General features: G+C 36.9%; 1 long non-coding RNA gene across 4 annotated transcripts in view; it reads left to right on the plus strand.

The window, feature by feature from the left end:
- Window positions 1–8,671: 8,671 nt before the first annotated feature.
- The window catches only part of LOC129059346 (uncharacterized), an 83,466-nt gene continuing 65,941 nt past the window's right edge, over window positions 8,672–26,196 (plus strand). Inside the window, exons 1-2 of one of the 4 annotated variants that reach the window (XR_008525162.2) lie at window positions 8,672–9,180; window positions 14,117–15,100. This is a non-coding gene — a long non-coding RNA (uncharacterized LOC129059346). Of the gene's footprint in view, window positions 9,181–14,116; window positions 15,101–22,492; window positions 22,612–22,999; window positions 23,251–26,196 lie in introns of those variants that run through there. The other 3 variants (XR_008525160.1, XR_008525161.1, XR_010139928.1) reach the window with 3 other exon arrangements.

The raw sequence follows: 26,196 nt of genomic DNA on the forward strand, positions 1-26,196 counted from the left end.
CCTGTAATCCCAGCTACTCAGGAAGCTGAGGCAGGAGAATCGCTTGAACCTTGGAGGTGGAGGCTGCGGTGAGCCGAGGTGGAGCCGCTACACTCCAGACTGGGCGACAGCGTGAGACTCCGTCTTAAAAAAAAAATCCCAAAAACAAAAAACAAAACAAAGTATAAATAAATATCCATGATTGTATACTGACACAAATAAATAATTGAATAAGTAAAGAAATGTAGAATAGGTAAATCTACTATACAGAGAATTTCAAATAATCTACGTAGCTGCTCCCTCCTCAAGGTGATAGAGTATAATTCTGTACTCCTTATGTGTCTGTGGGGCTACATGTAGTAACCTGCTTCCAAAGAGTACAGAATGGGAATGGAGGAGTAACAAAGTAACTTTACAGTGGAGAAGCCTGTCAGTCTTGTCAGGTGATAAAGGTTTATGGCATCAGAGATAAGTTGTTAGCATAAACTCTTGATGTGTGGTGTTGAGAATGGCACTTTCATATAACCCTAGGTTAGCTATGAGAAAAACCTCAGCCAAATTCGAATTGAGGGACATTGTACAAAACACCCAACCAGTAAACCTCAAAACTCAAGGTCATATAAAACAAGAAAAATGTAAGAAACTGTCACAGCTAAGAGGAGCCATAGGAGACATGATGACTCAATGTAGTGTGGGATCCTGGAATAGAAAAGTGACATTAGAGAAAAATTAGGAAATCTGATAATGAGTGTTCTTTAGTTAATAATAATATATATTACTATATAGAGAGTTACTCAGAAAGCAGGATTTGACTGGTTAACAGCCCTAAACTAAGAAGTACCTTTGGTGAGACAAAAGCTTCCTGTGGGCAGGGAGATGTGTGGTGGAGTGGGGGTGGTCTGGATACCTGAACTGGGAGAAGAAAGGATGGAGGAACTAAAGTAGAGCTCTGTTATGGGATGTAGACTTTGCTCCAGCTGGGTGCTGTAAAATCGTGAGAATGAATCAGCTGCAAGGATGCAAAGCCAGAGCGCAATGCAAAGTCTCTTCATTGATGAGTGACTAAGAGACAGCCATATAGCTGTGTAGGATTCGTCAGAGTCTCGCTTTATGTTACTTTGGAATCCTGGAAAAACTAGAATCGCTACAGCTCAAAGTTAGTCTGGAAAGTTTGGGCAATGGAAACATGCTTTACATTGAGTTCTGAAGGTTAGAACATGTATGGGTTGTTGAAGTTAAGCTATGCAGGGTCCTTGTAAATGAGAATTAGGCACAGATAAACAGGTGGCAATCAACTGGCTTGTTTGGCTAAAATAGAGCAGACAAGTCTGGCTGTGACACTAGGAGAAATCAATTTGATTTGAATGTTGGGGGAATTAATAGAAATCATAAAATGGCCAGTGGTGTTTTTATATAAAGTTGATGATTTTATATTCTATTATCACAGAAATTGTAAACGGTTTTTCCCTGGTGAATACACGTTTCGCTCTTTTTGAATATTTTTCTGTTATGTAAGGTACTTTAATTTGATACAAAGGGATTGTGATATTGTGAAATATTTTACTTGGTTTTCATCACTGTTTCCTGACGTACAGTTCCTAAAACGCTTGCCGTCTCCAGTGGTATGTGTCTTTTATATGCTAATGAGGTGGCTTGTGGCTAGGATGGGGGCTAGTCACCCAAGACCAAGGCATGGTTAGAAGATTGGAACTTTCAACCCCATTGCCCAACTTCCTTCAACCTTTGGGGAGGGGAGAGGGGCTGAAAGTTGAGTTGATCACCAATGGCCAATGATGCAATCAGTTATGCCTATGTAATGGAACCTCCATAAAAGCCCCATCGAGCTGGGTTTGGAGAGCTCTGGATTGCTGAACACATGGAGCTTTCTAATGGATGGTGTGTCCAGAGAGGGCACAGAAGCTCCAAGCTCCTTCTCACATACCTTGCCCTTTGCATTTCTTTCCTCTGGTTGTTCATCAGTATCTTTTCTAATATTCTTTATTAATAAACCAGTAAAATGTAAGTAAGTGTTTCCATGAATTCTGTGAGCCATCATGGCAAATTAATCAATTCAAGGAAAGGAGTTGTGGAAACCCTCAATTTATAGTCAGTCTTCAGGAGTTCCAGAGGCCCAAACTTACAACTGGTGTCCCTAGTGTGGGCAGTTTTATGGGCCTGAGCCCTTAACTTGTGGGATCTGACACTATCTGCAGGTAGATAGTGTCAGAGTTGGGTTGAATTAGGGGACACCCAGTTGGGGTCTGCTGAAAAATTGCTCGCTAGGGAGCTGATGTTACCAGCCCATAGCCACAGCTTGCTAGGGCAGGCAATTTTTGCCTTCCACCTCCACATTTTGGTGACCAGAGATGAAGCATTCTGTATAAGACAGAAGGGTGAGAAAATCATTTTTTGTTTTTCCTATAACCTCACTCACAGTGGTCATTTCGTAGTTGATGTGGGCCAATTCAATTGTGTTAGTCTATTAGCAGGTCATAGACACAATGCCATCTTCAACCAGATGGTTAGGTTATTAGTTGGCCAAGTAACCAATCAAATATGGTAAATGAATAACAGATAAAATTTTGGGGAGATAATAAACATATCTCTTTGTGATCTCCAAATTTAAATTGTTAAAAATATCATACTTTAAGTGAAATTTGCATAATTTTGAATTAGTTAAGGGCTATTTTAGTCATTTTGAATGGCAGGCTCATAAGTGGTCCCCAATGATCCTGCGTCTTGGTATTCACACCTTTGCATAATTCTCTTCTCTTAAGTGTGTGTTGTACATAGTGACTGACTCATTAATGAATAGAATATGGCAAAACTGATGCGATGTCACTTTCACGATTGGGTTACAGAATACCGTGACTTTTGTTTCTGTCTCTGTCTCTGTTACTCACCTCTTGCTCTGGAGGAAGCTGGCTGCTGTATTGTGAATGCTTTGCAGAGAGGCTTATGTGACGTGGAGCTGATGTTACCAGCCCACAGCCAGCCAGGACTGGAGGCCTACTGAGAGCTACGTGGATGAGCTTGGAATTAGGCCTTCTCCCTGTCATGTCTCGACATGATTGCAGCCATCATTGACTCGTTGATGACAGCCTTGTGAGAGATGCTTAGCCAGAGGTCACAGTGAAGCTATGCCAGGAAGCCTGACCTTCAGAAACTGAAATAAAAATCTCTGTTTTAAGGTGGTAAATGTTGGGGTAATTAGTAATCAGCATTACATGACTAATCCAGTCATATACATTTTATATTACATTAAAATCAAGTCAACAGATGAGCTTTTACCTTTAAATAAGGAGAGTAATGTTAACATTCTGGGAAAATATCTTTCAGCTGTTTGAATACGTGTTAACAGTTACTTCTGTATATAGGACAGCTATGAAACTAGACAACAGGATTGCTATTTCTGGAGGGGCACTGTGGCTCACCCCTGTAATCCCAGCACTTTGGGAGGCCGAGGTGGGCAGGTCACTTGAGGTCAGGCATTCAAGACCAGCCTGGCCAATATGGTGAAACCCCGTCTGAAATAAAAATACAAAAGTTAGTCAGGTGTGATAGCGCAATATAAAAATTAGTCAGGCGTGATGGTGCATGCCTGCAGTCACAGCTACTTGGGAGACTGAGGCAGGAGCATTGCTTGAACCCAGGAGGCAGAGGTTGCAGTGAGCTGAGATCACACCACTGCACTCCACCCTGGGCGACAGAGCGAGACTCTGTCTCAAAAAAAAAAAGAAACGATTGCTATTTCTTTTACCTTTTCAGAATAATCAACAGCATGTACTATATTTCAAAGACAATTCCTTAACAGTTCCTTAAACAAACACGCATGAGTCATTCTATTGTGTTTTCCTTAAATTCTCCCCGCCCCCAGTTAGTGTCAACTCATCAATCATTAAGAGGAAAAGAAATCACTTGACTTTAGGCATGAAATGGAACAGAAAGGAATATTTGGTCTTGCTTTCTAACTCCTCCTAAATGTGTCTACATTTTAACTCTTCAAGGGTGTTAGGCTTGTTTCACATGTTTTTGTTAATGAAATGGAAAGGAGGAAAGCGATGGTTCTAGATAAAAAAGTAAAAGGCCACTGTCAAGGCTCAGGGTAGAGGAGGGAAATACAAATCAAATGGAATCTAAGATAGTTTGTCCCACTTTAATTCTCTGGTTCTTCATATCATGTTCAAAACTGCTCCCTATACTTTTCTGTACAAATGGGGCCCATTTTCTGTACAGATATTTTTCTTTTTTATTATCTTTGCTAATGTTTCTTATATGCACAGATCAAGCTTCATACCTTCTCACACTCACGTTGCTTCTTTTGGCATGTATTCTGTTTGCCTGCCATATGTAACTATACTTGCAACATTTCCAGACCCAGTTTAAAGTTTGAAATATATTCTCCCTTACACTTTGTATTTTTTGAACCTTTGGAACTTGGCATAACTTTTCTCCATCGGAATCTGATTGATCTTCTTCTTTTTTTTTCTTTAGTTAGTTAATTTCAAAGAAGCATTGCCTCTACTTTTATCATTTTTATCCCAACTCTGAGTTCAGAGAACATAAAAATGTAGCAGTGTATCAGAAAAATATCTTTGTAGTGCTGTGGGGGCAATCCTAATAGACAGGTGCTTATGTTCATAAGACAACTGGATTAGATCAGAAAGTATTCATTTAAGCTTTTTCAGCTGACTTTGTATGGTGAACCTTCCTCTGCTAAGGAAGGATACTGTCTCAAGTGACCTTTTACTAATGTAAGAATGAAGGTTTGTCAAATGTGGGATCTGATTTATATTGCAATTCACAGAAGTATTATGCTTGGAGATACTAAACTAAAATCATGCTTCCTAATTTATCTGATAACTCTTCACGGACACAGGAAGCTATTCTATGATAATTTATATTGCCCACCAAGTCACAGATGGATAAGTGCTTATGCAAGTATTCCAGATCGAATCTTCTTTCTCCTGCTGGACACCTCTATTTTCTAAGATCAAGGTCAAGTTTTACTCCTTTCACAAATCCCTCTCTGATCACACCCCCATTGATCTTAAGGCATTAATTGTCTTTCTTACTTTAACTCTTAATTATATATTCTTAAGTAGCTTGGAATACTCTCCCTTCTCTTCATTGCCTGACAAACACATACTTGTTATTCAGGACTCATGGAGAACATCCCCTTCCCCTTGAAGTCACCCCTGACCATGCTCACCCAGGAGAGCAGGTGTTCCCTTCACACTGTTCCCATAGCATCACCTGTGTGTGAGAATACAGATGCATCCCTCCATTTGATAACGTACCTCTATCTACCTTCTTCTCTCTCTCCCCATTGTAGAGTGAGCTCCTTTCCAGTAAGAGGTTCATCATGTTCAACTCTGTCTCACTATCACCTATTCCTGTCTGGAAAATTAAGGAAACTCAACATATATTTGAGCTTTTTAAATTCAACATATATTTGAGCTTAATAAATAAATGAACACAAAAGAATAAATAAATGAACATGTAAAAGAATAGATTATTGCAATTTGTATGTATCAAATAATGACAGATGCATATAAATTAATTCATTATATGTATCAATAAATCAACTATGTGCATGAATTAATCACTACATATATTAGAAGCATCAAATTAATTACCAATACATATTAATTAATAGTTATGTATATATTTATTTCTTGCTGAATAAGTAGAAAAAAATGAGTACATAAGATACATGAACTCTCCTTTTTAACTGAGGGAAGAGATTTTGTTTTATTCACATATGACATATTTTAACAAAATGTTTTTATTAGAAATACAATTTACTCAACTTTAAGAAAGTTAGAATTTAGGGAAGAAAATAAGGAAGATGTCACTTGGAGGACAAGCACCAATAAACCCAGTGTTTTAACCATAGCACTTGATATATTTTCTTTACATATTTTTCATGTAGATATTGTCATGTCTTATACTTTTACATGCTATCATTAGAATGATTGCATAATACTCAATATAATAGAGGGTCATAGCTCAACCTATTGAAATCCCCCAGCTGAAGATTATAAGAACACAAATGAATGAAACAAAATGAGGTTTATTTAGCTTGCTGTTGCAAAGGAGAACACTCACAGGTGGAACATGGAGGTTCCAGTAGGAGGATTTGGGGAAAGGTTTATGAAAGGATTTAGCCTCAAGCAGGATGATTCTAACAGGGCTTAAAGAGGAGAGGGCCATTTCTGACTTGGATGCTGTCAGAAAGCAGGGGCAATTTAGAGACTGGTTATATTGGCAATTACTCTCTAGGAGGTGGGAGGATCGAAACAACACTGTGTTGTATTGGTAAATCAGCAGAAGCCACTAGGGTTAGTACAAAGAGAGGGCTGTTTAGTTGTTTTGTGGTTGCAGAATGTCCTTGTTGCTATCTCGTTTCAGGCATTGTGACAAAAACATCATGCTTACGTCATCATTGATACTGAGTGTGTATTTATTACAGCCTTCTCTTACTTCCCATTGCCAGGGCAAGTTTTCACATTCTGAAACTACTTCTTATCGGATATTTTGTTTTTTTCATATTTTCAATTTTATGATGTAATGTCTTATGCACCATTGTAAATACAGTTTCCTTCTAAAAAATAGAATCTCAGAGATGGCTATTAGTATCAAATATGTGGTCATTTTTCTTTGTTCTCTTTTATAACCATATTTTCCTGACAAATTGCCATGTCACTATTAACAGTAATATATGATACTGTACCTCCATCATTACTGTGAATTGCACATTTTAAAAATGGATTATTTTAATACACAAAGACGGAATCTAATTTTTAACTTGAGTTTCCATAATTATTTGTGAGGTTGATTTTTTTTTTAACCTCTGCATTTGCTCTTTTTGGAGTATCTTTTCATGTTGTTTGTCAGTTGGGGCCTTGTGTTTCTTATTCAATTCATGTTAGTTCTTCAAGGAATTGAAAATACTTTTACAGTTTAGTCAAAAAAATTTTTTTGCATATTAAAATTTTATGTAGTTCCGTAGGCCCATTTTTTCCCTTTGTGCTTTCTACCATGCCCTTCTTATTTTCATACATCCTTCCAATGGCCCAAACTTGATTTTACTATTAAGTTTAACTCTTTAATCCATCTGAAGTTATTTAGGGGTGTGGTGAGAAATGCAACTTTAAAATATTACTTTGAAAGATATGATCATATTTAATTTCTCAATAACTACCTTATTCATTTTCTTATACTGAGTAGCATCTTTGGACAGATGAATATATTTGTTGATGCTAAAAGTGAATATTGGCTATTTTTGAAAATGGTGTTTGACTAGGCAAAATCTGAAGTATTTCTTCAGGGCAAAAATGTCAGCTATTGGCAGAAATCTCAGCAGACATTGTGAATAAATGGATGGATGAATAAGAAAGAAAGAAATGATTATGAACATGCAGCAAAATATTATGGCAACATATTTGAGCTGCATGATTATAAATTCGTGGATTTAAAATTTCAAAATGAGGTAATTGTGTTTTGCTTTAAGCTATTAAATTTGGGATGTTACTCAAGAATACTCATACATTAGTTTACTATTTTCCCAAATAATTTTGGTTAAATGTTTATTTGAGAAACAAAGGCAACTTCCTGAAAGAAAATGTGTCAATAATGTTTGAATCTGAGTTTTTGTTGTATGTAACCTTGGTTTTAAGTCAGAGTGATAAAGTTCTATACACTGAGTACAATCTTATAAATACCTATTGGAGGCTGGGTGCACTGGCTCATGCCTCTAATCCCAGCACTTTCAGAGGCTGAGGTGGGAGGATCACCTAAGTCAGGAGTTCCAGACCAGCCTGGCCAACATGGTGAAACCCCCATCTCTACTAAAAATATAAAATAATTAGCCAGGCATGGTGGCAGGTGCTGGTAGAGGCTGAGGCAGGAGAATCACTTGAACCTGGGAGGCAGAGGTTGCAGTGAGCTGAGATCATGCCACTGCACTCCAGCCTGGGCAACAAGAGTAAGACTCAGTCTCAAAAATCAATCAAACAACCTAATAAAAACACTCATAAAATAACTTAGAATATAATCCTTTTTCAGGTATTGTGTACTAACTTTTATATCTGATTAGAGTTTTGAGGCAAAAAGGAAATGTACTCAATAAAATATATATTTAAAATGGTTGATATTTGAGTTTAAATATTTTAATAATTACTCTAAGTATTGAGACTAGTAAATATTGAAGCTGAATGCCTTTAAGTATCTATACCAACACACGTGTCTATTTTATAAGTATAAATATGATTTCATACATTAAGCATATATGTATTTAAAAGCTACGATACTTTCAGAAATGTAAACAATTGCTTTTTTGTGTGTGTTGAAGGCTCAATTCCACTAGGACTCTTAGCTCTGAATATGACATGCTTTCTTCATTTATGACAATCTTACAGCATCCATCATGTCCTGCAGCCATTGTGTTGCTCAGTGCTCTCCCTGTAATTATTTTTCAGAGCACTTTATAAAACAGTTTAATGCCACTGTATAGACACAGATATAAATTAATTCCATTTCCAAGGGATTTTAAGAAATGCAGCTTTATTTTATGTTGCAGCTAATTTTGAATTGTTACTTTTAGTAGAAGCTTAAAACATAGTTTCTTTACAATTAGAGATCAGGGTTTCAATGTTGCAATCTGGGAAAAAAACTGCAGTGTAACAGTGAAGCATTTTCCTTTTTTCTTTTTTTTCTTTTTATTTTTGGTCATGGGGAGTGGGGAAATGCAATCAACAGTCCCTCTGCCATATGCTTCAACTTTCATGTCTGTTTTGCCATCGTCTATTCCGTTAACATTATGATTAATGAAAGCTCACTAGAATTTCAAATGTTTTGAAAACTAGCCAATGCTGGCTCTTTGGAGGCTACATTGAAAATAAATAACAATAAAAACAGGGTGACTTAGGCTTTTGAAGTCTTTAAAGGAACCATCGCTATGATCTTTACTACTGCTGCAGAAAAGAGGACAACACTCCACATTCTGTCATGGTAAATGACAACACCACAACTGAAAGAAAGCTTGAATTTCTGGGAGTAGCATTAGGATACAGGACTCCTGCTGAGCTCACCAGTTCCTTGCTCTACACAGCTGCTTTCTCAGCTGGGGTTTTGAAATAAGAACTGTGAGAAAAGACAGAAATGACCATGATGCATCTTCCTCACTATGAGAAAAAGGTAATGTTTAATTAACGCTTCAGGCTTCTGGTTTCCAACTTATTCCTGTATTTGTTTGTGTGTTTTGCTTGGGATTTTTTTTTTTATGCTCTTGTTCCTTTTCATTTCATGGAATACAATGCCTAACTCAAAATGTCTTTGTGCTTGTACTTATGTGAGAAGGATGCTGTAATTCTGGCTTCACTGAAATTAATAAGAGCAGTCTGCACATTTATACTCACAAGATATTAACACAGCTCATGCTCACTTAGCTAAGCTTGTGTGTAGCGCAGTAAAAATGCCACAAGTGAAAGAGCCTGTTTTAAAAATATTTCAACAAATGCAGCATCTGACTTGTTGAAAACTCATGTATTTACTTTATCCGTTGCTGTCCTATAAAATTGTACCATGATGTTAACAATGAGCTCTACTTTAAGGCTGGACTAAGTAGTAAGCAAAAAATTAGTCAATTTCAATAAACAATGCTTTAAATCTTCCAGCCATAAAGAATCATATTATCTCCATTTTAACTTGTTACAAATTGTACTTGGATTGCATAGATAAAAATTAATTAAAAACACATGAAGAATTCTATTCTTCATAGCTTTATTTGGTTCTGCTTCTTAGAGAAAAACCCAGTGGTGTTCTTAACAGTATCCTTTTCATCTCGTTGAGAATACAATTGACTCTTGAACAACAAATGGGTTAGGGGCTCTGACCTCTATGTAGTTGAGAATCTGCATATAACTTTATACTCCCCCAAAACTTAACTACTGATTGCCTATTGTTGAGTGGAAGCCCTACCAATAACATAAACAGTCAACACATATGTTATATGCGTTATGTATATTATATACTATATTCTTACAATAAAGCAAGCTAGAGAAAAGAAAATGTTAAGAAAATCAGAAGGAAGAAAAATATATTTTTTATTTATTAAGTGGAAGTGGATCATCATAAAGGTCTTCATCCTCATTGTCTTCATGTTGAGTAGGCTGAGAAGGAGGAGGAAGAGGAGGGGCTGGTCTTGCTGTCTCAAGGGTGCAGAGGTGGAAAAAAAAATCCATGTATAAGTGGACATTCACAGTTTGAATTTGTATTGTTTAAGGTCAATGATTATTTATTTTACTAATCCAGAATGATCTCCATAAAAAGTGCTCCGTAATGTATGCATGTGTAAGTGTATACTTCACTCTGACTTGGGTATTATGAATTACCTCTGTGATTTTCATTAGTTTTCTGGTTGGAAAGTTGAATACTTTTGAACTTGAATAATGTTCTTAGGAGTAAAGTTCAGAGGTTGGATGTTTATTGGAAACATGTCAATTTGGTTTTATTTTAATGGTTTGGACTAAAATATTGATTGACAACACTTTAGTAATCACTCAATATAAAAACTGGTCAGCAATTAATTTTACAAACATTTATTATGTGTCAGCCTCTGGGTTTGGCAAGGAAGACAAAAGATAAGTATGTGGCTCTCACTCTCAAAATCCTTATAGTTTCATTCTTTGGCTCAATAAGCTGTTTTCTGAGGAAGGATCTGATGTTTAACTGTATTGCTGTACAACCTATGTTGCAGTAGGGTGTTGCAGAATGTATTGAATTACACCTCCAAGTAAAATAATATTTGCCTAGTAGGCAATTGGTCTTAACTGGATTAAGTTTTGCCTACTCATGCTACAACTATTTATTGAATAACTGTTTTGTAGCAAGCACTGTTGTAAACACTACAGATATAGTAGAAATCAAGACACACAGAATCTCTTCCCTCTTGGAGCTTACATCCTAGCAGGAACTGGGGAGGAGGAGGTAGCATGCACTTTCGCACTTTTTTTTTTAGTAGGACAATGAGGCAAAGGTAGAAGCCCTAGAAATTGAAGCTTCTGACTTGATACTAAGCAATTAATATGGCCTACTTGCTTTCTATACTGTATGGCACTGACCCAAAGGAAAAGAAAGAGCTTCTACAATACTCGTAAGTACTTTTCTAACACTTGCAAGTGATTTTAAAGTCAGACAACAAAAAACTTATAATAATATAACCCTTCCAAATTATGTGTTAAGAATAGTATACAAAAATTATTAACACTATTCACATAGGGTAGTGATTTTAAGTTTTGGACATTCAGAAGTGGTTAAAATTTCTTAGCAATAGTTTACCTGGAGCTTTCCCTTGACCTGACAATTGGCAAAACCCACAGGTTCTTTTTTTTTTTTTTTTTAGAGACGGAGTCTCACTCTGTCGCCCAGGCTGAAGTGCAGTGGCATCATCTCGGCTCACTGCAAGCTCCGTCTCCCGGGTTCATGCCATTCTCTTGCCTCAGCCTCCCAAGTAGCTGGGACTACAGGCGCCCGCCACCATGCCTGGCTAATTTTTTTGTATTTTTAGTAGCGACGGGGTTTCACTGTGTTAGCCAGGATGGTCTCAATCTCCTGACTTCGTGATCCATCCACCTTGGCCTCCCAAAGTGCTGGGATTACAGGCTTGAGCCACTGCGCCCAACCAACCCACAGGTTCTTAATGCCTGCTGAAATTGGTACACATTCTCTGTGGGTCTGCTTTGGTTACTGGTGACAATGTCCACCACAAAAAGAACTTGAAAAACATTTATATGTGGCTTCATATCATCTCTCTTTTTCATTTTGAATAATTCATATTTCCTGTTTTAAGATTGCAGTGGAACACATGTTTTCTATTTTCTTTCTTTATCTTTTTTTCGGTTTCTTTCATTTGTTTCTATTTTTTCTGTCTATTTTCACATAAGCATCTAATGTTTTTGGCTCACACTAAAGTATTTTAAATCCATTTCTCCATTATCATTTCTGCCATGACAGTTGGAAAAAACCTAAGTTCTTATGTCCCCAGTCTCTTTTGCAGTGAGAGCAGCCATATGCTTTAGTACTGGAAACTAAGACATGGCCTGAACTTGCTAAGAGCTCTAGGAAGGATTTTGCTTTTCCTCATGTCAGGGCATGTTATAAGGTATTACCTGATATAATCCCTGGCATGGCTTCTTCTTCCTTCTTTCTTAAAGGCAGACTGCAATGCTGAAAGCTACTGCAGTCATCTTGCAACCAGGAAGCAAACATAAGAAATCCCAAGAGAATTTCAGAAATTGTCAAACCACTGAACCAATGCTAGCTGCTTCCTTCAAGACCACTTGTTATGCCAGAAAAATTATCCAATATTTATTAAGCCACCCACTCTATATAGTGTTTCCTGTTATTTTCAGTTGGAAGTATTCCTATCGGATGATGCCACACACATAACATGCATAAACAATTGTTAGTAATTATTGAAAGTTGAGCATTAAGCTATAAATTAAAACACAACAATGAAGGCAAAATGCAATTCTTATCTTGAAGAAGCTTATGGTGAACATTTTATAAGTTAAGCCAATAAGAATCAAAAGCCCTTCTGATATTAGTTGAAGGTCTGCAACTAATCTGGACTGGTATGTTTCTTACTGATTCTTGGCATTTGTTTTCTCATATATAAAACAAGGGATTGCATTATTTCCCGGGTCTATTGCAGACATAAATTTCCAAGTTTATTAGAATAAAATGTATTTGAAATCCATGGATTTATTTATTTATTTATTTATGTATTTATTTATTTTTTTTGAGACAGACTCTCGCTCTGTCACCCAGGCTGGAGTGCAGTGGCGCAATCTCGGCTCACTGCAAGCTCCTCCTCCCAGGTTCACACCATTCTCCTGCCTCAGCCTCCCGAGTAGCTGTGACTACAGGCGCCCACCACCACGCCCGGCTAACTTTTTGTATTTTTAGTAGAGATGGGGTTTCACCATGTTGGCCAGGATGGTCTCGATCTCCTGACCTCATGATCCGCCCTCCTCTGCCTCCCAAAGTGCTGGGATTACAGGCGTGAGCCACCACGCCCGGCCTGAAATCCACGGATTTATAACACTTCTGTCGAACGGTATTTTAACGTTTCTATTCCATGGATACTTTGGATGCAAAAGAAGCCTTCACACATTTCCTGTTCATGCTTAGGATTCTGTGCATGCTACATTGAAAAAGCTGGGCTATAAGTTTGAGCATTTTGATATGGCATTCTAAAACTTAATTTACTTAGCATTCTAAAAGTCTAGTTTATTTATTTACCTACTGAACAGCATAAATAGAATACCAGGAAATATCTTTTAGGAAGAATTTTTCCCAAGAAAATCCTATACAACTTCAGTAATTTTCTTCCCTTTTATGAGCACAAAATTCAGACAAAAATAATTCCATTAATATGGAGGTATGGCTGATGCACTAGGTTTTCCAGCCCTTTTGTCATATGACTGCACAATTGTATGAAATTGCCAGAAATAATTTTCACTGCTAGCAGGAAAAGTATTTTAAAATTGCTCTCAGGAGGCATAAAGGACAACAAATAAAGTGTTGCTATACTGTTTAAAAGATTATGAATAAATGTGAATTAATGGAAGAATTGATCATAAACAACATCAATTTCAGTCTACTATATGTTTCCATCTCATTTTGCAATAGCAAGGAGTTATGTGTGCTGACCAAGTGCCAGTTGCTCCAACCAAGCCTCGTTTTTTTTTTTTTTTGGTCATGATATGTTGATGCTTAATTCTAAATTGTAATTTGGTTGGTGTTGGAAACTGAGATGTACAAAGAAGCCATCACTGGAAATAGAAACGAGGTAAAAATATAAAAGAAAGAATTGATAGCCAGCACAGAAATTTAACACAGAAAATGAAAAAAAAGCAAAAGCGAAGAAGAAAGACTGGTGTGTGTGTGTCTCTGTGTGTGTGTGTGAGCGCACATGTGTGCACATATGTATGTGTATGTGCGTGTGCATAGGCGGACATGTGGAGAAATTAGGCAGGGAGAATAAAAATGCATCACTGAAAAGGTTGTGTCCTTTTTATGAGATGAGGAAATTATTTCTGGACAATTATCATTACTTCTTGTTTTCCAGAGTAATATGCAGTCCACGGGCTGGAGAGCCAATCTGGTACTTAAAAAGGAGAGATTCTTGCTTTCTTTGAAGCAGCGTAGCATCTCAGGGTGTTGGTTGAGTACCACAGAAACAGAGATGCATGTTCTCTACATACTGGAAGCAGTCATCCTGTTGCTAAGGAAACAGCCTCACTCAGCCAGGGTCACCTTTGGAAACAACTGCAAGACTTCAAAGCAGATCAATAGAGAAATACCAAGACCTGAACTTCCCAGCAAATGCTCTCTTCTATTTTAAATATCCTTTTCAACAAATGTTTGCTTATGTGATTTCTGTTTAGTAGGCAGTAGCAAGGCAAAATTGAATGTGTAATAAGTCGAGCCCGTATTTTTCAAGCTCTGGCTTTTGGAGATCTGTGGTTTTTGGTAGATGCTTTGAGTGTGGGATTGTGCAGGAACAGCAGGATGGAGATGGATTGATATCAGGTTTAAAAAGAGATGCTGCATTTATGACTTCATTCGAGGGAAAGGTTCCACTCATTAAAAAATGTAGATTCTTTACTCATACAAGCACACTTCATTACTCATTTGTCCACATTAGTGAGATTTTTTAATTTCTGAAAATGTCTTGTCATATCTTAGGTTTATGCACATTTTTGTGTCACTAAAGAAGATTTCATTCATGTATTCATTTATTCATTCATTTTTCAAATATCTTTTATTTTCTACTGCTTCAGGTACTCTGGGGATAAGAAGTGAATGGAACATATTTAAGGTCTGGGGGACTCAATCTGAAGAAGAAAGCAGATATGGAAAAAAAACAGTGGAATCACTTGCAGAGGGAACACAAGGAGATGCTTATAATTTTTTCCTGGGGTGGTGAGGGAAGGCATTTGGGGAAAGAAAATGCCTGATATTATCCTTGAAAGATGGATTAGAATTGAACAGGGAATCTAGTCCTAGAAGTCCCAAGACCGAGACAACAGCAAATACTAAGTGCAGAGAGGTGAGGAAGAGATTTCATTTGGCTTCTGTTGATGAAGTTTAGGATATATTATGAAATGTGTTTGGACAGGAGGCCAGAAAATGAAACTGGGCCTGGATCATAAAAGTTCTTACTTAATATAAAAATAAGTATATACTTTACTGCTAGTTTTTCAGATTTTTTAAATTTAATGTTATAATAAATAGAGCCTAGCTTGATATTATTCCTCCCTTATCCCTTTGACAATATAAAATTTGTTACAAATACCTAAATGCTTTCAGATGCCTGAATGAACTGGAATTTCAGTGGCTATTTATCATCTAAATCAAGAATTGTAAAATTTAGTGGTAAATTCTTGCTGTTAACACTCACAAAATATTTGATTTATTAAAAGATGAATAATTGATTTTTATAACTGGGGTTAGGACAATTTCTGTTTTCAAGATAACTAGTAAAATTAAGTTGTTGGCTTCAGCCATTTCTTGAAATCATATACTTTTTTTGGTAGAAAATTTAAGTGACAAATGCAGATAGCTGTTCTGTCTCCTAAAGTGTTATGAGCCACACTGAAATGCACCTTGTTAACTCTTCCTTTATAAGGGACAAGAATGAAACTTGTGTACAAGAAAATGTGGGTGCCGATGTTTGGGAGCTAGAGCTTGTTGGCATCATCTAAGTTAGCCACCTGTTCTAGCCTGCATTTGCTGAATAAATTAGATGCTCTTGGGAGAGTGTATGCAGCTGACTGGGTTGCTTTGTTACCTAGGCAACCATTTTTCTTCTGCTCTATGACTCTGAAAGGTTTCATAACTCATTAGTGCTCCTCTGGGCATCAACGTGACAAAATTCCTTTCTTTTCTTTTTTAAGTTCCTGGTCAAGATGATGAGATTAGTGACAATTAATAAATACTCTTACCATATTTGTTTATTTATACAGGATATTTTCCAAATGTTTGAAAAACTTAGGTCCAGACCTTAAAGGCACGTATGTAACAGTTAAATGGAGGAATGTGCCCAATAATGAATAAAAAATGAAAAACATTTTCAATCTCAGATATTTTCAAAGATTGAAAATATTTTCAAGTGGAGTTTAAGACAAAATATGTAAAAACAGATTCTCTAAGACAATGGATGAAAACATATTTTTATAATTATTCCAGCTGTTATCTCCATCAGGCCTTTTTTACTCTGTCTGATATGGCACAAGAAAGAGCACAAGTTAGCAAAGCTGTTGTCAGATCCATAAAGCCATTAATTCAGGGGCTAAGTGATCATTTTCAGAATGCCACAGGGCCCAAGGAGTCATGGGGGGATGGCCGACCCTATAATATGGGAACACCATCAGAAATCCATGCAGGCGTTTAATCCTGACATTTCGACCCCAGGATATTTGTTTTCTTCTATTTTGTGATCCGTATTTCTTGTCTTTCCTCTCTTCCTTTATATGTTGTCCCTTTTGATTTCACATCGTCATGCATTAGAACAAATCAGTTAGCCTCCCACACAGGTAAATTTCTTAAATAGTCACCTTATACTAGGAATTCTACATATTATCTCACTTGCTTCATTTCTCATGTCAGCTCGATGAGATGGATATCATTTATCTCATTTTACAGGTGAGTAGACTGAGGCCAAAGGTAGCAGAGTTGGCATTTAGATTGAGTTGTAGCTCATTCCAAAGCCATACTTTCTCACTATGAAGTGGTGTCTCTAAAGTTCTATAATAATGATGTATATCCTTTCTGAATGTTGGTGTATTAGGGAGAAAAAAAAGATGATATTTTGATACATTAAAATTAAGCCTCTAAGAGGGCTCTTGTTCTATTATTATTTTGTTTTGTTTTGTTTTGTTTTGTTTTTTGACAAGTGGAATGCAACTCTAGGCTCTGCCAAATTCACTGTGGTTCTGCAGCTTTTGTACAGATTATGGGAATAGCTTTATCATACATGGCAATTTCTCTGACACTGCTTTTTATTACCCTTCTATAAGTACTAGAGAAACTGATTGAAACTGAACCTTAAACTCCCATTTTGTACCGATCTTACTTGTTGTTTGTAGTTGAAGAATAACATCCTGCTGATATCCACTGCAGGACCGCTAGGACCTCTGTTAGAGATTAAGCTCATATTTTGGTTGTAGACAAACCTTAGTGAAATTAGATTTACCCTAGTTTCTTATTTTCTAGTGATTCTGCATCCTGAGATTTCAAAGGTGGAAATGATATTTTCAAATACATAGTTCAATTATAGATACAGGAACCTTTTAAGATATGACCAAATCATGAACAGACAGTTTTTAAAAGTACAGTTAGCAGTGTCCAATAAAGCAGTGCAAATATTTTACATGGTGTGAAGGCAAGGGGATTATGTTTTTTTGTTAAGTACATTGTGATTGATCCCTGCCGTAGTTAAAGATTAACACTTCACTAGACATCATAGACATGCAGGAGGAGCACAAAGACCTTATTCTTCTAGAATACAGGGATTTGAAAAAAGAAGAAAACACATACTTGCATTTGCTACAAGCATGATGAATTTGCTTTTTTTCTCTCCTATTTCCATTATCAATGTAATGTCTGAAAGTTAGAAGAATATGGCAATTATTTGCAGTCTGAAAAATAATGTTATGCAAAGGCATTCTATTTGCTTTTTGAGAAACACCTTTATTTTCTTTATTTGCCTCTGCCATTCTCTTCCACATTTACCTAGATTAGATTAAAATACTACTTTTGTGCTCCAAATAGTGTTCTGGTGCCCTCGTTTATTCAATGTGCTTTCAGCAACCATTTATGGTCTATCTTGTATGAGGTACTCTGCTCAGGGCTGGGCACCCAGAGATGAACATGCAGCCCCTCTGTACCATGAGCTCAGCTTTGTGAGGGAGACATATAAGGCAGTCAGTGGTCTCTGTAGGTTAGGTACTGTCATGGAGTATAATGCACCTGTGGGTTGAAGGACCTATTGGGAAGTATTTTCAAATGGAGAGATTCTTCCAGCATCTACTCATACTGAATCTGAATCACCCTCAGTGCTTTGTACTACAGACCGTTGTCCCTAACACTTGCCTGAAACACACCCTGCCCTCAAAGGATGGCAGTCCTCCCAGTTGTCTCCTCTCTATTGAGGATTTCTGCAACACCTATGGTTAAGTTGCATGATGACCATTAGAGGCCACAGCACCGACCAGGAGAGCAGCTTACAGGCATGAAGTCCATGGACACTTCCCACCAACATTGGAAAGCAACACATTCATGGGATCAGGATTCATTCTGATGTTTTAAATCTAAATTTTGAGTACCTCTCTATTTTCACACAAAATAACTCATATTAAACATATTGATCTCTAACTTGATTTGTTCTCAAATAATTTGAAGACCTTTTGGTGTATTCAAGTCACAAAAGATATTTGGTGGTGGACCTTGGACAATCCAAACCAAACCTCCAGAGGGAAGGCAACCAAGGCTGTGCTGGAGAGGCCAGAAGCAGCAAATCATTAAGTCATTTCCATGATGGACTGTACTCACACTGCCTTTTGCCTCTGGTTGTCCCTGTTCTACTTTATAAATTCTTAAGAGAGACAATTTTTATTTAGGTTGGGCCACATGTCTCTGCACTAGATCAGCCAACCATGGCCGAAGAGACTGGTAGAAGTGACCACTGGAAGTGTCATTATGAGCTCTCCAGCCACCCCAGCTTGTGCTCTGCAATTACACTGGTCTTACCCTCATTTCCATGAAAGGAGCCAGTTTCTAAATAAAAGCAACTTACCAGCACTAACTTTCAATTTATTGTTTGTCTCAAGTTTGAACTACTGGGCAAGGCCTCTTTTCTAAACTTTATTTCTTCTTACTTTATGTTATCAGGATCACTATTTTTTGTATGCATATACATATATATATACACACACACACATATTTTTTGTGTATCTATGTGTGCATGTGTGTGTGTATATATACACAAAAAAAAGTGACCCTGATAACATAAACGAGATATATACATATATATATAATATATATAAATAGAGACAGGATCTCACTCTCACTATATTTCCCAGCCTAGTTTGGAACTCGTGAGCTCAAGTAATCCTCCTTCCTATTTATATATCTATTTATATGTTATATATAATATGTATATATCTATTAATATTAATATAATATTTATATATCTATTTTGTTACATATATAATATATAAATAGAGACAGGATCTCACTCTCACTACATTGCCCAGCCTGGTTTCAAACTCTTGAGCTCAAGCAATCTTCCTGCCTTGGTCTCTCAAAGCACTGGGATTACAGGCATGAGCCACTGAGCACAGCCCCAGGACCACCAGGACCACCATTAACTTCTATTTCTACCCTTTTTTTGTTTTCTTTATGAGTAATATTGTTTTGCCGTAAACTTCCATATGGCTTCATTGATCTTGATTTTACTCAAAAATGATTCCTGTCCTCTACAGGATTACGTGACCTATGGCTTCCCATATAGTGACTCTCCTACTATGGAGTTGTCTTCTGTGTGAGGAACTCTCAGTTAATTTTCCACTGGCTCTGGAGTGGGTCTTTACTAAACTGAATCTTGACAGTAGAGGCATGAACAAATGAATGGGGGCAAAAGGAAGGAAATACTTTTAGGAGACACAGGAGTGCAGTATATGTGTGGTTGTAAGGATAGCTGAGTCTGGAAAGGTAAGAACAGGTCATGAAGAATTTGAAAGCAATGAGAACCCCATGAAGAATTTTAAACAGAGGAATGAGGTGATTAGATATGCATATCAGGAAGGAGGTTAGCTTGGTGTAAGACTTGGTGGCCATTGAAAGGCTAGTGAAATCACCTAAAGAAATATAAAGTTGAAACCAAGGTAATGGCAGTAAATGTGGAAAGTGGAGAACAAATATGTGAAATGTTTAGGAGGCAGAATTTATAGTACTGGTGTAGTAATGGGGGAGAGAGTTGAGGCTGACTCTGAAGGCTTGGGGATGTTGATGCTATGACTTTGGAATGGCTGAGTCAAGCAAATTAACATATGCCTTACCTTACATACTTATCATTTTTGTGTGTGTGGTAAAATCTACTCTCTTGGCAAGTTTTACTTTTACAATGCATTGCTATTAACTGTAGTCATCATGTTGTACAATAGACCTCCTGAACTACTCCTCTTATCCAGTTGAAATTTTGTATCCTTTTCACCAAATTTTCCTAATCTCCATCTTGCACCCCTAGCCCCTGGTAACCATCATTCTAATTTCTGCTTCTGTAAGTTTCATTTTTTAGATTCAACACATAAGTGAGATCATGTAGTATTTGGTTTTTTGTGCCTAACTTAGTTCACTTAGCATAATATCCCCCAGGTTCATCCATGTTCCTGTAAAAAATAGGTTCTCCTTTTTTAAGGCTGAGTAATAGTCCGTTGTGTACATACACTACATTTCCTTTAACCATTCATCCATTGATGGACACTTAGGTGGATTTCATATTGTGACTGTTGTGAATAATGCTCCAATGAACATGAGAGAGCAGATCTCTCTTCAAAAAACTGATTTCATTTTCTTTGAATATATACCCAGAAGTAGAATTGCTGGATCATATGGTAGTTTAATTTTTTGAGGAATTCCATGCTATTTTCCTCAACAGCTGTACTAATTTACATTCCCACAGTGTGCAAAAGTTCCCTTTCCTCCACATCCTTGCCAATGCTTGTTATCTCATCTTTTTCACAATAACTATTCTAATAGGTGTGAGGTGATATCTCATTGTCATTTTAATTGGCATACTGATGATTAGAGAGACTGAATATTTTTCCAGATATCTATAGACCATTTGTATGTCTTCTTTTGAAAAATGTCTTCAGGTTCTTTGCCCATTTTTAAATTGGGTTGTTTGTTTCATCGTTACTGAGTTGTTTGAGTTTCTTATATATGTTGAATATTAACCCATTATCACGTGTGTTTTGCGAATTTTCCCTCCCATTTCATAGGTTGTCTCTTCACTAGTTCCTTTGCTGTGCAGTAGCCTTTTAGTTTATTGCAATCCTAGTTTTCTGTTCTTACTTTCGTTGCCTGTGCTTTTGAAGTTCTGTGAAATTCTTAACCTCACAATCTGATTGCTGACTCCTAACTGATGGGGCACTCAGGATTTCTAACCCCTTCCTTGTTTCTGACCTCTGATAAGCACTGATAAATTAGTACAGCAATTATAAAAACATCTGAAATTTCAGCCTGTTAAGAGTTAAGAAAATAGGAATAGTCCTTTCATTTTTTAGTGATAAAATGTTACATTTTTATTAAAATTTTAAAGAAAATATAGAAATATAAAATGAAGAAAATAAATATAGAAATACATATTGAAAGACATAAAGTATCTCAAGATTATATGCCCTATACACAGTGATAATTATTGCTAACCTTTTATTATACATCTTTTATTTTTCCTCCCCTTTTTTCTCCCCTTGGGCTTTTTTAATTTTAAAACATAGTCTTGCTCTGTCACTCAGGCTGGAGTGCAGCCGTGCAATCATAGCTCACTGCAGCCTTGATCTCCTGGGTTCAAGTGATCCTCCCCCCTCAGCCTCCCAAGTAGATGGGACCACAGTTGCTCTCCACCACACCTGGGCAATTTAAAACATTTTTAGTAGAGACAAGGTCTGGATAGGTTGCCAGGCTGGTCTCAAACTCCTGGCCTCAAGCGATCCTCCTGCCTCCACCTCCCAGTGTTGGATTACAGGCATGAGCCACCACGCTCAGTCTATTACATATTCTTTAATATTTAAATTGGTGCCCTCTGGAGATTTCTCTGTTTACTCTTCATACTATCTAGTATAAGCATTTTTATTTGACTGTAAAAATATAATCTACATCTTTTAATGTACACAATAGGTTAAGATTTTCATCGTGCTCTTTGATGGTCACCTGGTTTTCTCTTCGCTCTTCAATAATTTATGTAACTAATCTCCTTGTGGTCATTGAGTTATTTCCAATTTTTAAAATTATATGTAACATTAGGATGGGTACATTTCTACAAATATCTTTGCACAATTGCTGATTATTTCCATAGCATGCATTCCCAGATGTGGACTTTCTGGTCAAAAATAGGAATGTTAACATTTTAATGTATATTGCCACATTTCTGCCATTAGTTTGCAAGATTATTACTTTCTTTCTGCACTGTTGCCAAAAATTCTTTTAAAGTGTCTGCTAATTTGATAAGCAATCAGAGTCTTACCATTGCCTGGCTCTCCGGGTCCTTATCCATATCTTGGGATCTTGCGCTGCAGCTACCATGAATAACGAAGACTTCAGAAATCCATCATCTCTCTAAAGGGGATTTTCTTAGTATTGAAAACAAATTTGGGTTTTACTTCTTAGATTAACTACCTAGTAGTCACTCTTTTTTTTTTTTTTTTTTTTTTTTGAGATGGAGTCTCGCTCTGTTGCCCAGGGTGGAGTGCAGTGGCACGATCTTGGCTCATTACAACGTCTGCCTCCTAGGCTCAAGTGATTCTCCTGCCTCAGTCTCCTGAGTAGCTGGGATTACAGGTATGCACCACCACGCTTGGCTAATTTTTGTATTTTTAGTAGAGACAGGGTTTCATCATGTTGGTCAGGCTATTCTTGAACTCCTGACCTCGCGAACCGCCCACCTTGGCCTCCCAAAGTGCTGGGATTACAGGCGTGAGCCACCGCGCCCAGCCAGTAGTCACTCTTTTATCACTGCTAGATGGACCCTTTCTTTAAGTGATACCTCTACTACTAAAATGCTTAGCAAGACTCTCTTCGAGGATATGAAATTTCCTGCAAGAACCAGTTTCCTCTTCCACTCTTCCCTTAGATATGTTTTTTCAAAAAAAGAATCTAGTTCTCTTGTTTCAAATATATCAACAGTATTTGTTCGTATTTGCTTTTTTTTTTTTTTTTTTTTTTCCAGTAGGCAAGTTGTTCATGTTTGGCCAGAACTGGATGGATAATATATTCTGTAACTTGGACAATTAGGGCAGAAGACCCTCCTCAAGTGATGATGGTAATAGTGCAAACTGATTCAAAAGCAGACTTCTTGGACAAGGCATGTGACCAGATTCTGTGGCTGAACTTCTGACCTCCAAAGGTTTACTCACAGTTGGGACTTTCTTCCTTTTTGAATCACACTGACCAGCATTTTGTTGAGAGAACACACACAGTGTGAGTAATGTTTCTGTCCTGTCTTTAGTTTTTGATATAGAGACTTCTTTGCTATAAAATTGAACTGTGTAACATTGATTAAGATTACTCAGGGGAACACTATATTGCAACAAATGGTTGAGGCAATTCCAAGACTATTGTATTTCATGGTTCCTTCCTCCTCATTCTGCTGGGGCTGACACCTGGCAACCTCTAGTTCCACTTCTATATGAAAGGTTTAATCGTGCAGATACTTTCACGATCAATTTTTTTCCCACTTCTTCACCAGACTGTGAGTTATTTAAGGACACAGAATCTTTGTAAATGATCTTAGTATTCCCCACACACCTATCCTGCCAAAGGATTTATTTAGGATTCAAGAGATACTGAATGAATTAACTTTTAACTATGAGTCATGCTTCTAAGGAGGAATGCAGACATATCAAAGGTATAATAAATTCCTAAGCTTTTTCTCATTTTACTGCTACCAAGTTTATTCAGGCTACCTCTATTGTCTCACATCTCAAAGCTTTCCCAAGCAACATAGAAGGGATAAATGGCTAACCTTGGCGGTGATTACTCATGGTATTAATCTAGTTCACATCGGAGGAATTTAGTACTACTCAGAATGCATCTGGTGTCTAGTGATTCAAAGGTTGTCATTCTGCCTTTTATCTTGGGAGTGTTCTGGTTATTTGCTCATGGTCTCACCATGCCCTGATGCTGGTGGATTTCTTTGTTTAAAAGATTAGGTCTTTTCCATCTTTTGGAGGCAAATCTATAATGGCACTATGTGATGGAGGGCTCTTTGGAATATTGTCTAGGGATGTCATTAAGACACTGTTTACATTATTTGGAAAGTAATGTACCCAGCACCTCCTTAAATCATCTGTGTTTATAATCATTTTCCAAAAAAGTGGGTTAAGATGAGCTCTATCCTTACGACTATGCTGTCATTTTTGAACCAGGCTAACAAACCCATTTGATGGGACATATTCATGTTGGGATCTAGGACTATGAACAGACAAAAAAAAATTGAAGTTTGGGTTTCTTTTTCTTTTTCTGCATCTGATGGTATAGCTTTCTTTGGAATACTTATATTTCTAACAATTTCTTTGTCTTGAGTCAAATAACAATTATGGACAGATCTATTCTTCATCTTGAACTTCTGAAATTCTTAGCAAAGAGAAAAGGTAGCAATTCATGACATTTGATCTACAGGAAACCTATTATTTAGGAAAGATGAGAGAATGATAAATAGAGGAAAATTTTTTTTGGACCAAATGCAGCATTTTAAAATTTTTAATCTGCCCATTGGTCCAAGTCAGTGTTTCCCAAACCTTACTGCACATTAGAAATCCCTTGGGTGTTTTAATAACAATAATAATAATAATAACAATATTAATAAATGATAAATAAAGGGCAAAGGTCTTATCTCAAGTACTCTGATTCAAATTTGGGGTTTGTGTCTGGTTGTTTTGATTTTTAAAGCCCTTAAGTAATTCTAATATGCAGCCTGATTTAAAACCACTGGTCTATGTAGCAACACCCCATGATATTCTCATATTGCCCTTTAATATTTTCTTAACAATTTTTTTGATAGTTTTCTTAGTTGCTCACAGTGTTTGCAACATTCTTCTGGCATCTCTCAAACATCTTTCATGTTAAAATAAGAAAAATATGCTTTTTGTAAAGAAGAGACTTCACTGTGGATATGTAATTTCTCTCACAACGTGTTTTCATGACATGGCATGAGCATGACTCAAATATGCAGGGATGGCAATGATTTCTTTGGCTTTGGCTTCTTTGGTCTTATCAGGACTTTGTATCAGGGTCCTCATGTGTTTTCAAACTTACCATCGATCTGCTAATAAATTCATATTGTTTTGTACTGGAAAATCCTGAATGATTTGCTTTCAGTCGGTTAGAAATAACTTTCATCCCTCGCTGAGATGAGCTCCTCCTAACCAGATGCTCTTCAAAGTAAATCACCTCTTGGGCAAGCCAGTCACTATTTCCTTCTCTGTCACCGTTGGCATGCAGGTCTACAGGAAGGCCGCATGACACTTCTACTCTGTAAACATAAATGAGATAATAAATGACAAGGTCTCCTGAAAACACCATTTCAACTTTAGGGTCAATGAACTCTGATCTAAATAAACACTTTAGTGGACCACCAAAAGTCAGACACAACAGCCAGAAGAACAGTCCTAATTTCTTCTGTAATTTTATTTGTTGCAGTTAATTAGAGCCAAATAAAATTGTTATGCAGGGACATGGACTCCTAGCATGTGCACATACATACAGTATTTCATTAAAAATATGCTACTGATGTCTAAGGCCCAGTGCTGGCTGTCATAGGGACTATACACTTTCATTGGACATAATCTCTTAAGAAATTTACTATCTATCATCAGAGAGCTAAGATAGGTATACAAAGATGTAAAATACAAGGTCACAGTGATAAGGGCTATGAGACTGGTACACACTAAATCCCAGTATTTGGAGATAGTCTTTTCCGCCAGCATGAGATGCAGAGAAGACAGTTTTTCAATGAGATCCTAGGCAAAATCATGAAGGTGAGAAAACTTTGAATGCTATATTTTAAGAAATTAGGGCAGCTCCTGATAATTCTCTCTCTCATACCAGCTCCCAAATTACTAAACCAAATACATTTTTCACCCTAAATCATGATTGAATGTACTAATTTGTCCCCATTTCTTCCGCCTCCTGGTCTAAGCTATCACCATTTTTCCACTGAACAACTAAAAAAGCCCCTTGACTCTTCTCCTAGTATCCATTCTTGGCCATTGCAATGACTGTAATTAGATTTAAAAAATACATATTTTAAATAATTGTAGGTTTACACACAGTTGTAAGAAATACCATGAAGAGATCCTTTGTACTCTTTACCCAGCTTCCTTCAATAGTAATATATTGCAAAACTATAGAACAATTTCAGTAGCA

This window comes from Pongo abelii, chromosome 4, assembly GCF_028885655.2.
Source record: "Pongo abelii isolate AG06213 chromosome 4, NHGRI_mPonAbe1-v2.0_pri, whole genome shotgun sequence".
NCBI lineage: Eukaryota > Metazoa > Chordata > Mammalia > Primates > Hominidae > Pongo > Pongo abelii.